Here is an 11,965-nt window from a genome sequence, read left to right as displayed (position 1 = left end):
GCCTTGGGAAATAACGTTCTTAAATTTTTTGCCTATTTTCCTACCGTTATGGACTGAATGCGTCTCCTCAAAATTCATATTTTGAATCTCTAACTCCCAACGTGATGGTATTAGGAGGTGGGCCTTTGGGGGATAATTAGGTTTAGATGAGGTCATGAGGGTAAGGCTTCATGATGGGATTAGAGCCCTTAACATAAGAGGGCAGGGAGCTTAGTTCTCTTTGGTGTGGAAGGGCATATCCAGAAGGCAGCCATCTGCAAGCCAAGAAGAGAGTCCTCGCCAGACCTCACCCATGCTGGCATCCTGATCTCGGACTTCCAGCCTCCAGAACTGTGAGAAATAAATTTCTGTTATTTAAGCCAGTCAGTCTATGGTATTTTGTTATCGCAGCCTGAGCTGACCAAAACTCCTACTAAAGAACTCATACGCAGTTTCTTTTATCTGCATTTCTCACAAATTTGAAATAATGTCTTAAACATATTATTTGCACTTTATAAAATCACGTTTGAATAGCTTGATTGAAATGATAAGCCATATAAAAATAACTGTCTCTATGACTAATTTTTAAACCATAGGGTTTTTTTAAATAATGCTGTCTTTATGTTCCCACAGGTACAATTGAAAATATCTCTTCCATTATGTAAGTCAAAAATAATGAGATCTCTTGACGAATTAGTGGCACTTGGGAAATTTTACAATCTATTAAGTCAAAAGATCTTGTGTGTAAGTGAAATTGATTCTCTTTGAAATAGTAATGTCTATTTGAACCTGCACTTATAAAATACTGATATAGTGCTTCTTCCACGAAAGGAACTGTTCTTTTATTCCACAAATCAACCATATGCTACTACTCTGGATCTCCTGTGGCTTTTGAGACATGACTTCTCACCCAGTGTCTTAGCAAACCGCCTTTCCAGTGCGTGTTAAATCAATCACGGGAGAAATATTGTGATGACCATGGTAGTCACTATATAACCTCCACATGTAGAAAGTGCAATTCCACTTTATTATCACAATTCTTCTAACACTGAGGTGTCAAGTTTTGGGGTTTTTTTTAATAACTTCTTTTTACTGGAGATACCACCTATAGTTAAGATTGAGGCCGGTGTGTGTTTTAGCGAAAAGTAAAGAGAGGAGTATATGTGTGCATGTGCCCCCATGTGTATTTCTTAGAGTAGATACGTTATATTTAGGATAAATCATTTTGAAACATTTAGAATAATAACACTTTATTGATCATAAGCTCCTACTAGATGAAAAAAATGGTGCAAATAAACACTTATTTCATGATATCCAATTGCAGTAAGCTAAAAAATATTTGAATATATAGTGATTGTCATTATATTATGAAGGAAATCCATTCTTATGAATGGGAATGTCTCAAAGGATTTTTATTTGACCATATAGCTATTGAGAGAATTTTCCTGACATCTCATATTCTATTTCTTTTTTATTCTCAAGTTTAGAGAGAAGTTCCCTATTACACCAAACGCATATGGCCAGGGAAATGACAAGGCCATGCAGGAGAAGGCAGGCTTGTTTTCCAGAGATATTACACCAGTGAGACTCTGAAACTAGAACCATCATAAGAAAGGATGAAACCTGGGGCTGAAAGAGGGTTTTATGAGAAAATCTGCATCTTGAAACATGGGACCACGAGGGCTTCCTCTGCCTTGATCTCTGAAATTAGATAAGGTCATGGCCTTTACCCAGGCAGGGGCCTGTATGTATGAACTGATTTAGACATATAAAGGCCTAGACTGCTTACCCCCAAGTCAAGATGAGTCCGAAAGCAATCTCAATCTCCAGGTTCAGACTACTAATTGTCAACCAAAAAGAGTCTCTGAAACACAGTGGGCCTGGATGGAGAACTTTAAAAGTTTCTCTCCCACCACAGTTCCGGGAGAGTTTAGGTTGAAAATCAGGCCCAGAATCTTTTATTTTTATCTCCTCTTTAAAAAGGAATGCTTAATCCAAAGTCATAAAGATATTTTCTTATTTCTTATTTTTCTAGAAGCTTTATTGTTTACCTATCACATTTAGGTCTATGATCCATTTAAAATCAATGTGTAAGAGGTACAGATTCTGGGTTCATTTCTGTTCATATGGATATCCTATTCGACTAGTACTGAAGAAATCATTGAATCTCCACTTCACTCTACTGTGTTTTATTTACGTTTATTAAAAAATGTTAAACACATCTATAAGCCAGGTATTAGCATTTTTTGTCCAAATAAGCAAGCTTTGGATCACGTGGGGAAGAAGGCACATAGCCAGTAAGGAGACAAGGAATCGCTCCAAGATCTTTGGACTGCCAAATCCATATTTTCCTACCTTGACTGATTTCTGTGGTACTCTAGTATTACCTCAAAAACACAGATATATTTGTTAAATTAATAACGAAATGAGGAGTATGCTGTAGATATAAGGAATTTTCTGCATGATCTGAAAAGAAACAGTGTCTCTGAGAACTCGTTTCTGTTGCGGAATGGGAGCATGCCTTGGAATGGTGTATGTCAGAAGTGTGTGTGCGTGTGTGCATATGTGTATGTCTTAAAGGATAATGGTGATACACATTTCAAGATAGAGTGAGGAGATTCTCTTGAGATTAAAGTGGCATTTCAGTAGTAAATTTTTTATAGAAATAGAAGCATAGTCTTAGATGAAAAGAAAGTAAAAGTAGGGGTAAGATTATCTTAGTTATATGATAGTACTTATATATTATTGAAGAACGACCAATAGTGGATAGGAAAAGGATAACGTTCTTTTCACTGCAGCACAAACACACAGAAAAATAAAGTCTAGTTAATACATCATTTGGGAATGTAGCCACGATGCAGCAAAAACCAGAGGGAGTCTTTTATACGGAACTTAACGGAGATTACAAAAATATTTGTTAAAAATGCTTGAACGTGCATTGAGAACCAACAGTCACTGTACGTATTTCACTAACCAATAAAATTTTGTAATAACAAGAGTTTTTTAAAGAGCCCTATCACTTCAGTTTCATCGTGTTCACATGTCAGCCTTCAGGTTCTCTTTACGTTGACGGGACTCTGCACCCAGAGAGGCTAAGGAATCTACTCTGGATCCTCAGCTATTGCTGATCTTCATCCCTGGCTCACTTTGTTCTTGTTTCAAAAACTGTAGCAACGTTTTCCTGACATCTCTTAGTGTTTGCAGACTTTTCATATTGTGAATTAAACTGATTTTTCAAAATTCACCTCAAGAAACAAGTTTTTAGCCCATTGATTTTCTATATTCTTCACTAAATGTGGTGTTCCTGCTTGAGGTGTTAACCCCAAGAACCACATGGTCAGTTTTTGTGGCCCAGTAGCATCTTTCTCGCCTAGAATCTGACTCTGCATCTTGCGCTGTTGGCAATACCAGCATTTTCTCTGCTGTAATGATTAGAGGTAATATTCCACTCTCTCTCTCAGAAAGAACCCCTTCTGATTGGAGTCTAAGCTAAAAGTGTATTCTCTGTTGTACAACTGAACAGTACTTTCTGCATAACACTTTATTTGTTATGAGACTCAGGTATATATTTGATGTTAATTAATGTTTATTGGTCAGTAGATAGATTTTAGAATTTATAAGATTTAACTTGTTTTTATATTTTCAACTCTCTCATCTCAATAATACTAATAATAGCAACAGTAATAAAAAAAAAATGTGTTCTTCGTAATGTCTCCAAGTGCAATGGGATATGTATTTCCAAAGTTTTATATTATTAAACCAATGCTCAGGGACAGTCATGATCATGTTGCAACCTCATTTCAATGCTTTGGTTTCTTTATTGTCACCTTCTCTGAAGAACCCTAAGCACTAAAGTAGAAACAACCAGATAGCTAAGGGTATATTGAAGAAAGGTACTTTGGGCTAACAGAGTTGTGGCTACCCAGTGGGCTTGTAAAACATACACTCAGGTAATAATGTCAGCATTCAAGGAAATGAAAGTGTCATGGAGAATATGAAGGCAAATGGATGTCAGCTGGCGTGTAATACTGATGGGAAAATTAAAAGAGAAAAGTCCAATTCAAAGGAGAATAAACCTAAGTGATCCAAATAAAAATCCAATTAAAGAAATGCTTACTAGAGATAAAATGTGCTCCATAGAAAGATAACTACACTTCCTTTGGTTCTGGAAAAAAATGCTAATTGCTAATGCTTACAACTTGGGGCCAGTGACTAGATGGAACTTCCTGAATAAACACACACATAAAGAAAAATAACTTACTGCATCACATCAAGAAAGTTATCCAAAGTATGTGTTTACCTTTCAAAGTACTTAGAATTATGATATGTTCTCCTAATCACTCCAGATAATAGTTAAAATCAATATAGAACTAAGAAAAGGACATAAAGTCATTCCTTACATACCAAGTCACTCAAAATTAGGCCAGGTCAGTTTCTTTCTTTCTTTCTTTTTTAAGATTGGCCCTGAGCTAACCTCTGTTGCCAATCTTCCTCTTTTTTGTTTTTCTCCCCAAAGCTCCAGTACGCAGTTGTATATCGTACTTGCAGGTCATTCTAGTTCTTCTATGTGGGATGCCACCACAGCATGGCTTGATGAGCAGTGCATAGGTCTGCGCCCAGGATGTGAACTGGTGAACCCGGGCCACTGAAGTGGAGTGCAAGAACTTAACCACTCGGCCATGGGGCTGGTTCCCTCTTTCCTTTTTTCTTCAATGTGGTAAAGTATATTTGACCTCTATATGTAATTACAATCTGAAAATTCAAATTTGACTTTAGTTCAAACTGTCTAAAAACATGTATCTAGATCTTTCCATATTTAAACATTTTTTTTAGACCAAAATGAAAGACAATTGAAGAGAAATTAGGGAGACATAGGATAAAGGAAAGTTGTTTGGCTTGAGATCCTCTGAAAAGATGTGGTGCAGATGTATCTCTATAGATATGCAGAAATTTCCTTTTCTAAGAAGCGAAAAGGAAAGAGTCAGAAGAAAAAGGTATTTTCTAGGGAGTAATCAGGTTCAAAAATGACACGTGACATAGAAGAATGTTTTCTGAGATTAAAATACCTGTCTATGAAGGAGTATTTGTTATCCAGGGAGCCAGAACTAGGCAAAGCTCTATGACAGTCACATTTCCAGAAATTGAGCTTTCATATATATTTACCTCTAGAAGTAGACGTTTTCTTCTTGTGTGATTTTGTAGTTAGAAATAAAAGAAGGCATGCTATATGAGATTATAGCTAATTAGAATGTAGGGGAGAACAGGGAGAAATTCCACCATCTTTTTCTATTCTACTAACGCAGTTTCCAACGTCATGAGGTCTGGGTAAGAATTCCTATAATTGACCAACACTGGGGTTCATATCATTATATAAATAAAAAATATCCAAAAATGATGAGAAAGAAAATAGTATGTGAAGAGGAAGATACTATAACAAATGGCTGAAATCTAGTGTTCACCTTCCCAATTACTTTCATTTGAAAATGGGTCACTAAAGTATTAAGGTGCACCTGGGGCTGTGGCTTTCCTTGCTCCCCTCCCCAACATACCTGTAAGGTTCTTACTTCTCATATACAGGTTAGCCTCTTCTCCAGACTTTAGTTCAGAAAGTCATTGAGAAATAAATGAAAGCTAGAAAGGACAATTTATTTTAATCCTCTCATGTTACAATCGAGGAAACTTGAGTTCCACATAGCATATGTAACCAGCAGAAAATTAATGGCCAAACCTATACTAGAATATTGAATTTTTGCAAACATGTTGCCTTTTGTATACCTTTGCTTTTAAAATGTGTATAAATGGTTCTCAGCTCATTATTATCACCTTATTTTTTCTGTCTCTCAATTTTAACAATCCTTACACGTATTTATTCATGACAAACAATTGCTTGGGGCTTTCTATATGGTTAGAAAATAATGATAAATCAGGTCTATAATTAATCAGACTTTCTCTTTATTCATTGAAAAACAAAAATTTTAATGGTACCTAGTCATCTACTAGTGAAACTTTCAAGTTTTAGTTCACTTAAGATTTAACGCATACATGCACAGCATTAGAAATTGAAACAGTAGGGTTTCTAAAGGTCAAATGCAGTGTTTAAAGCACTTTGAATTTCCTTCCGTATATTTTCATACATTGTGTGTATCTATGCTAATTGATTCTCAAGAGTTTTTATTTATGCAAGGAACAACGACCTGGATATATGGAATAGCAAAACATCTGTATTGAATTGTGAAGTGTGGTTAAGAATATGGGCTCTGGAGACTCTTAATGGCTGTGAGATCTTGGATGGGTTAACCTAACCTCTTAGTTTTCTCATTTGAAAAATGGGAAAATAGTTCCTCTCTTGTCAGTTTGTTATAAGTATTAGAAATCTTTACACAGATGATGCACTGAGCATGGTGGCAAGCACAATAAACTCTACAAAGTTGTTTGCTATTGATATTATTATTACCACCATTAATATGTTTTTAGGCTTTAAGACTGATATTCCAGACTTATTACAGGTTATATTTTACATTCTTACATTTGTTTTACAATTTTCTCTGACTGTTATATTATTTTGCTATATTATATTCATATTATAAGTAATTTTATACTCCATTTGGAATATGGTAGATTATACATAAAAATGAAATAAATCCCCCACGAACAAAAATACAGAAAACAGTGGGTCAGAGCTTAGCATGGCACCTTGCACATGCAAAAGTGACCATGCTCAACTGGCGACATGGACTTTGGTCTAAAACATGTCAAGGCATATCACCAAAACTCTACAATAATATTATCTAAATACACACAAGTAGGCATTAAAGAAACAGGAATCCTTTTTGCAAATCTTAGTTCTTTCCTGGATATTTAGGAATCTATACTAAGGGCAAACAGAATTTCTTATACTATTGCATTTAAACAAGACAAATGTCCATAGTGAAAGGAGCAATTTACTTTGGGTGGGGAGGTTAAAAAAAAAGGACAATTCTTAAATTTTACTATTGTCTCTCTTATTCATTTTATTCTATATTTTAGCTTAATTGTTGGCTTTAATGTATGCTTAAATATGGTGAAAAATAATTGGTTCAACTTGTATAATCTTAAAAATAAATTTATGGGACTTCATCAGACTAAAGAGCTTCTTCAAGGCAAGGGAAAACAGGATTGAAACAAAAAAACAGCCCACTAATTGGGAAAAATATTTACAAGTTACTTATCTGACAAAGGGTTAATCTCCATAATATATAAAGAACTCACACAGCTCAAAAACAAAAAATCAAACAACCCAATCAAAAAATGGGCAGGGGACATGAACAGACATTTCTCCACAGAAGATATAAGGATGGCCAATAGACACATGAAAAGATGCTCATCATCACTAAACATCAGGGAAATGCAAATCAAAACTACACTAAGATATCACCTTACACTTGTTAGAATGGCAAAAATATCCAAAACCAAGAGTGACAAACATTGGAGAGGTTGTGGAGAAAAAGGAACCCTCATACACTGCTGGTGGGAATGCAAACTGGTGCAGCCACTATCAAAAACAGTATGGCGATTTCTCAAAAAGTTGAAAATAGAAATACCTTATGACCCAGCCATCCCACTACTGGGTATCTATCCTAAGAACCTGAAATCAGCAATTCCAAGAGTCCCATGCACCCCTATGTTCATTGCAGCATTATTTACAATAGCCAAGACGTGGAACCAACCTAAGTGCCCAGCAACTGATGATTGGATAAAGAAGATGTGGTATATATATATATATACAATGGAATACTACTCAGCCATAAAAAAGGACAAAATCGTCCTATTCACAACAACATGGATGGACCTTGAGGGTATTATGTTAAGTGAAATAAGCCAGACAGAGAAAGACGAACTCTGTATGACTCCACTCATCGGTGGAAGTTAACATATAGACAAGGAGAACTGATCGGGGGTCACCAGGGGAAAAGGGCAGATGGGGAGAGGGCACAAAGGGTGAAGTGGTGTACCCACAACATGACTAACAATAATGTACAACTGAAATTTCACAGGGTTGTTAACTATCATAATCTTTATAAAAAATAATAAATAAATAAATTTAAACATATGAACTAACGAGTGGTGTAACTAAAAGGATAAACCAGAACATTTTCCATCATGTGGAAGATTCTAAAACAACCATTTTAGTAAATAAGTCAAGCAGACAAAAAATAAAAGACTAAAAATAATATGCAAGTTGATAAACATAATTAATAAGCTCGATTTACCAGACACAGGTAGAAATATGTGCAACAATCATATAACATATTTTTCTTAAGCACACACAAAATATTTTTATCAAAGTTACATGAACTAAGGTATAAAGCAAATTCTAAAGAATTAGTATAACAGGGACCATGGACTAGGATCATGAGACAATTCAGTTCCATATCAATAACGATGACAACAAAACTAAAATTGTCCTGTACAAGCTTGCAATAAATTCAACACCCCTTAATAACAGAAAAAAAAATGCCCATAAAATTAAAAGGGAGTATCCAACTAAGGAAGCCAACCAATAAGCAATAGAAGAGAAAAAACCTAATGGCAAAATGTTAAAAACATTCTATTGAATGTCAGGAACAAGACAAGTATGCTTATTATATAAATATATAAATAATATATATACTCCATTACAAATATATTACTTATTGTATTGGAGTCCTAGCCATGACAAAAAAAGTCAAAACACAAAAACAAGATATCTAAGTATTGGAAAAGAAGAAATATAACTCTGATTATTTACAGTGATATGGTTGCTTACATAGAAAATCCTAAATATTCTACAAATAAAGTATCAGAATTAATATGAGAGTTTAAAATGAGACAAGTTATATAAAAATTGGCTGTATTTCTATACAGCAGCAACAAAGAGAAAATATTTAAGTGAAATATACAATGTAAATAGCATAACATTGTGAAATCATCTAGGAATAAGAATCATGCTTAAGAAATGGTGTAAGATATATTTAAAGATCATTATAGAACTATATTGAAACCCATGCTCAAAACCTAAATGAAGGAGAGAAACACACCATATTCATGGCTATCATAAGTAGGTCAGTTTATTTCAAATTGATTTATAAATAAAATGTTATTTAATTAAAATTCTGACATTAGTTGTTTGGGACTTGTTCAGACTGATATAAAATTTATGTGGTAAAGCAAAGGGCTCAGAATATACAAAATATTCATGAAGAATGGCATATGGGAGAGACTTGCCTGCTAGATATGAAGGCTTGGTATAATGCTATAGTAATGCAGAGTAGATGCTATTGACGTAAGGATTAAAAGAGAGAAACTGAACAGAGGAGTGAGCATAGAAATATTTCTGCATAAGTATGAATACTTCATTTGTCACACAGGTGGTATTGCAGTTCAGTGAGAAAAAGATATAGTTTTCTTTAAACAGTGCTCTGATAACTGACTATACTTATTAAAAATAAACAAACAAAATATTTCACACCATAAACAAAAATTCAATTTCAGGTAAATTAAACACTTCCATGTGGAAAAAGAAAAAATATTCAGGAATTTTATTTAGCAATATACTTAAGGTCCTAGCAAATGCCTGGCACATAATTGATGCTCAAGAAATTACCTGAATAAATATGGGACTATATGAAACCAGAGTAAAGAATGATTTTATAAAACACTTGTGTCTATAATAAACCATAAAGAAAATGATTGATAAATTCTGATAACTTAAAGTAAAAATTTCTGTTCATCAAAAGACATCATTAAGGGCCCAGCCTGGTGGTGTAGTGGTTAAATTTACGTGCTCTGCTTTGGTGCCAAAGGGGTTCACAGGTTCTGATCCTGGGTGGGGATCTACACACCACTCATCAAGCCATGCTGTGGCAGAGTCCCACAGACAAAATAGAGGAAGATTGGCATAGATGTTAGTTCAGGGACAATCTTCCTCAAGCAAAAAGACGAGGATTGGCAATGGATGTTAGCTCAGAGCCAATCTTCCTTACTTACCAAAAAAACAAACAAAAAAGAAACCATTAAAAAGTATAAAAACAGGGGCTGGCCCTGTGGCCGAGTGGTTAAGTTCGCACGCTCTGCTGCAGGCAGCCCAGTGTTTCATTGGTCCGAATCCTGGGCGCGGACATGGCACTGCTCATCAAACCATGCTGAGGCAGCGTCCCACATGCCACAACTAGGACCCACAAGGAAGAATATACAACTATGTACTGGGGGGCTTTGGGGAGAAAAAGGAAAAAATAAAATCTTTAAAAAAAAGTATAAAAACATAAACTACAAACTGAGAGAAGATATTTGCATTGAATATAAATTAAAATATTAGTATTTTGAATATATAATAAACACTTACAAATCAATAAGAAAATGACAAACCATTCAATTAGAATAAACAAAAGACATAAAGGAGCATTCTTGTGCAGAGACAATAGAAATCACTAGTAAACATACAAACAGCACGTAAGGCAATTGTATTAGTAATATTTTATTTTTTTTAAGCAGTAGGTGGAAGCATGGGTGTTTAAATTATCAATCATATTTCATTTATCTTCCATATAAACATCTAATGTAGATAGGTATAATTTTTTGCAGTCTGAGATATAATGAAAAAAAATAAAATTAACAATGAAAAGCAATGTCTGGGTAGGAACTCTTTAAAAAGATAATAATTATGAGTTAATAATAACATTAAAAACAATGATAGCTAGGAGGGGATGTGGCCCGGAATACTGGGAGGATTGGGCCCGGGCAGCGGCAGGCAGGTGCTGGCGATGAGACCTCGCCTTGCTGCTCGCCTGCAGCGGAGCCTGCACGCGACGGCAGCTCGGCTCTCTGGCTCATTCTCGTCGTGGTGGGACAGGCGGGTCAAGGCGACCACACCTATGACATCTACTCACGGCTGCGTCATGGATGTGATTAATGACAGCGTCACCAGCCTAGTTACCGCGCAGCTGCCGTTCCTGCATCTGGAGAACGATAAGAAGCCCATCTACATGCACATCAACAGCCCTGGCAGCGTGGTGATGTCGGGCCTGGCCATCTACCCCTAGATGCAGTACATCCTGAGCCCCACCTGCACGTGGTGCCTGGGCCAGGCCGCCAGCATGGACTCCCTCTTTCGCTGCCTGCACCCTGCACATGCTCCACTCGCTCTCCAACTCACGCACCTTGATCCGCCAGACCTCCGGGGTCGCCCTGGGCCAAGCCACGAACTTCGGCCTCCAGGCAGAGGAGATCATGGGACCGAAGAAGCAGCTCTACAACACCTAGGCCAAGCACACCAAGCAGAGCCAGTAGGTCACTGAGTCGGCCGTGGAGAGGGACTGCTCCATGAGCCCCTTGGAGGCCTAGAGTTGGGCATCTTAGGGTTCTGGTATACCCACCCCAGAACGGCAAGGACGAGCTTGAGCTGGTGCAGAGGGAGCCCGTGGTGGGGGCAGCCCCGGAACCTACCCCAGCAAGCGCCTGAGAGCCAGACCTCAGCTATTGGACGAAAGGGGAGGGGCCAGGTGCCCGCCGGACGCTGCCGCTGCAGCCCTGCTCACCCCTCACTGCTGAGCCTGGAGGAGCCCTTTGAGGAACTCTGGATTTGGGGGTGCCTCTGAGGGCGGGTATCCTAGCTGAGACACTGTGCTTTTAAATTAAATCTTCGTTGTCTTTGCAAAAAAAAAAAAAAATAATAATAGCTAAAATTTGAATGCTTCTTATTTATCTGACATTTGCCTGATAAATTTATATATATTTTACATAATTTTTGCATAATTATCACATATGTGTTAATAGGTCACATCCTCTGTCTAATAAAATGAAGATTTTAATAGGTAGACTCTATCAAACAATGGACATAATTAAAGGAATAAGAAATATACCTTGCTCCAACTTTTTGGAATCAAGATAGAAAAACACAAATAAAAATGGCTGGTGGTGCACATTACCTCAGTGAATTTCAAGGGCATTTTCTCACACAAATAAATTCTCT

At 36.5% G+C, this 11,965-nt stretch overlaps 1 pseudogene; it reads left to right on the top strand.

Annotated features, from left to right (window-relative positions):
- Nucleotides 1–10,757: 10,757 nt before the first annotated feature.
- LOC106832799 (ATP-dependent Clp protease proteolytic subunit, mitochondrial pseudogene) lies at nt 10,758–11,455 on the top strand (annotated as a pseudogene).
- Nucleotides 11,456–11,965: the final 510 nt, after the last annotated feature.

The sequence above is a fragment of the Equus asinus genome, chromosome 3 (assembly GCF_041296235.1).
Source record: "Equus asinus isolate D_3611 breed Donkey chromosome 3, EquAss-T2T_v2, whole genome shotgun sequence".
In the NCBI taxonomy this organism is placed as follows: domain Eukaryota; kingdom Metazoa; phylum Chordata; class Mammalia; order Perissodactyla; family Equidae; genus Equus; species Equus asinus.
Note: the sequence above shows the minus strand (reverse complement) of the source record. Positions and strands in the feature narration are given on the sequence as shown.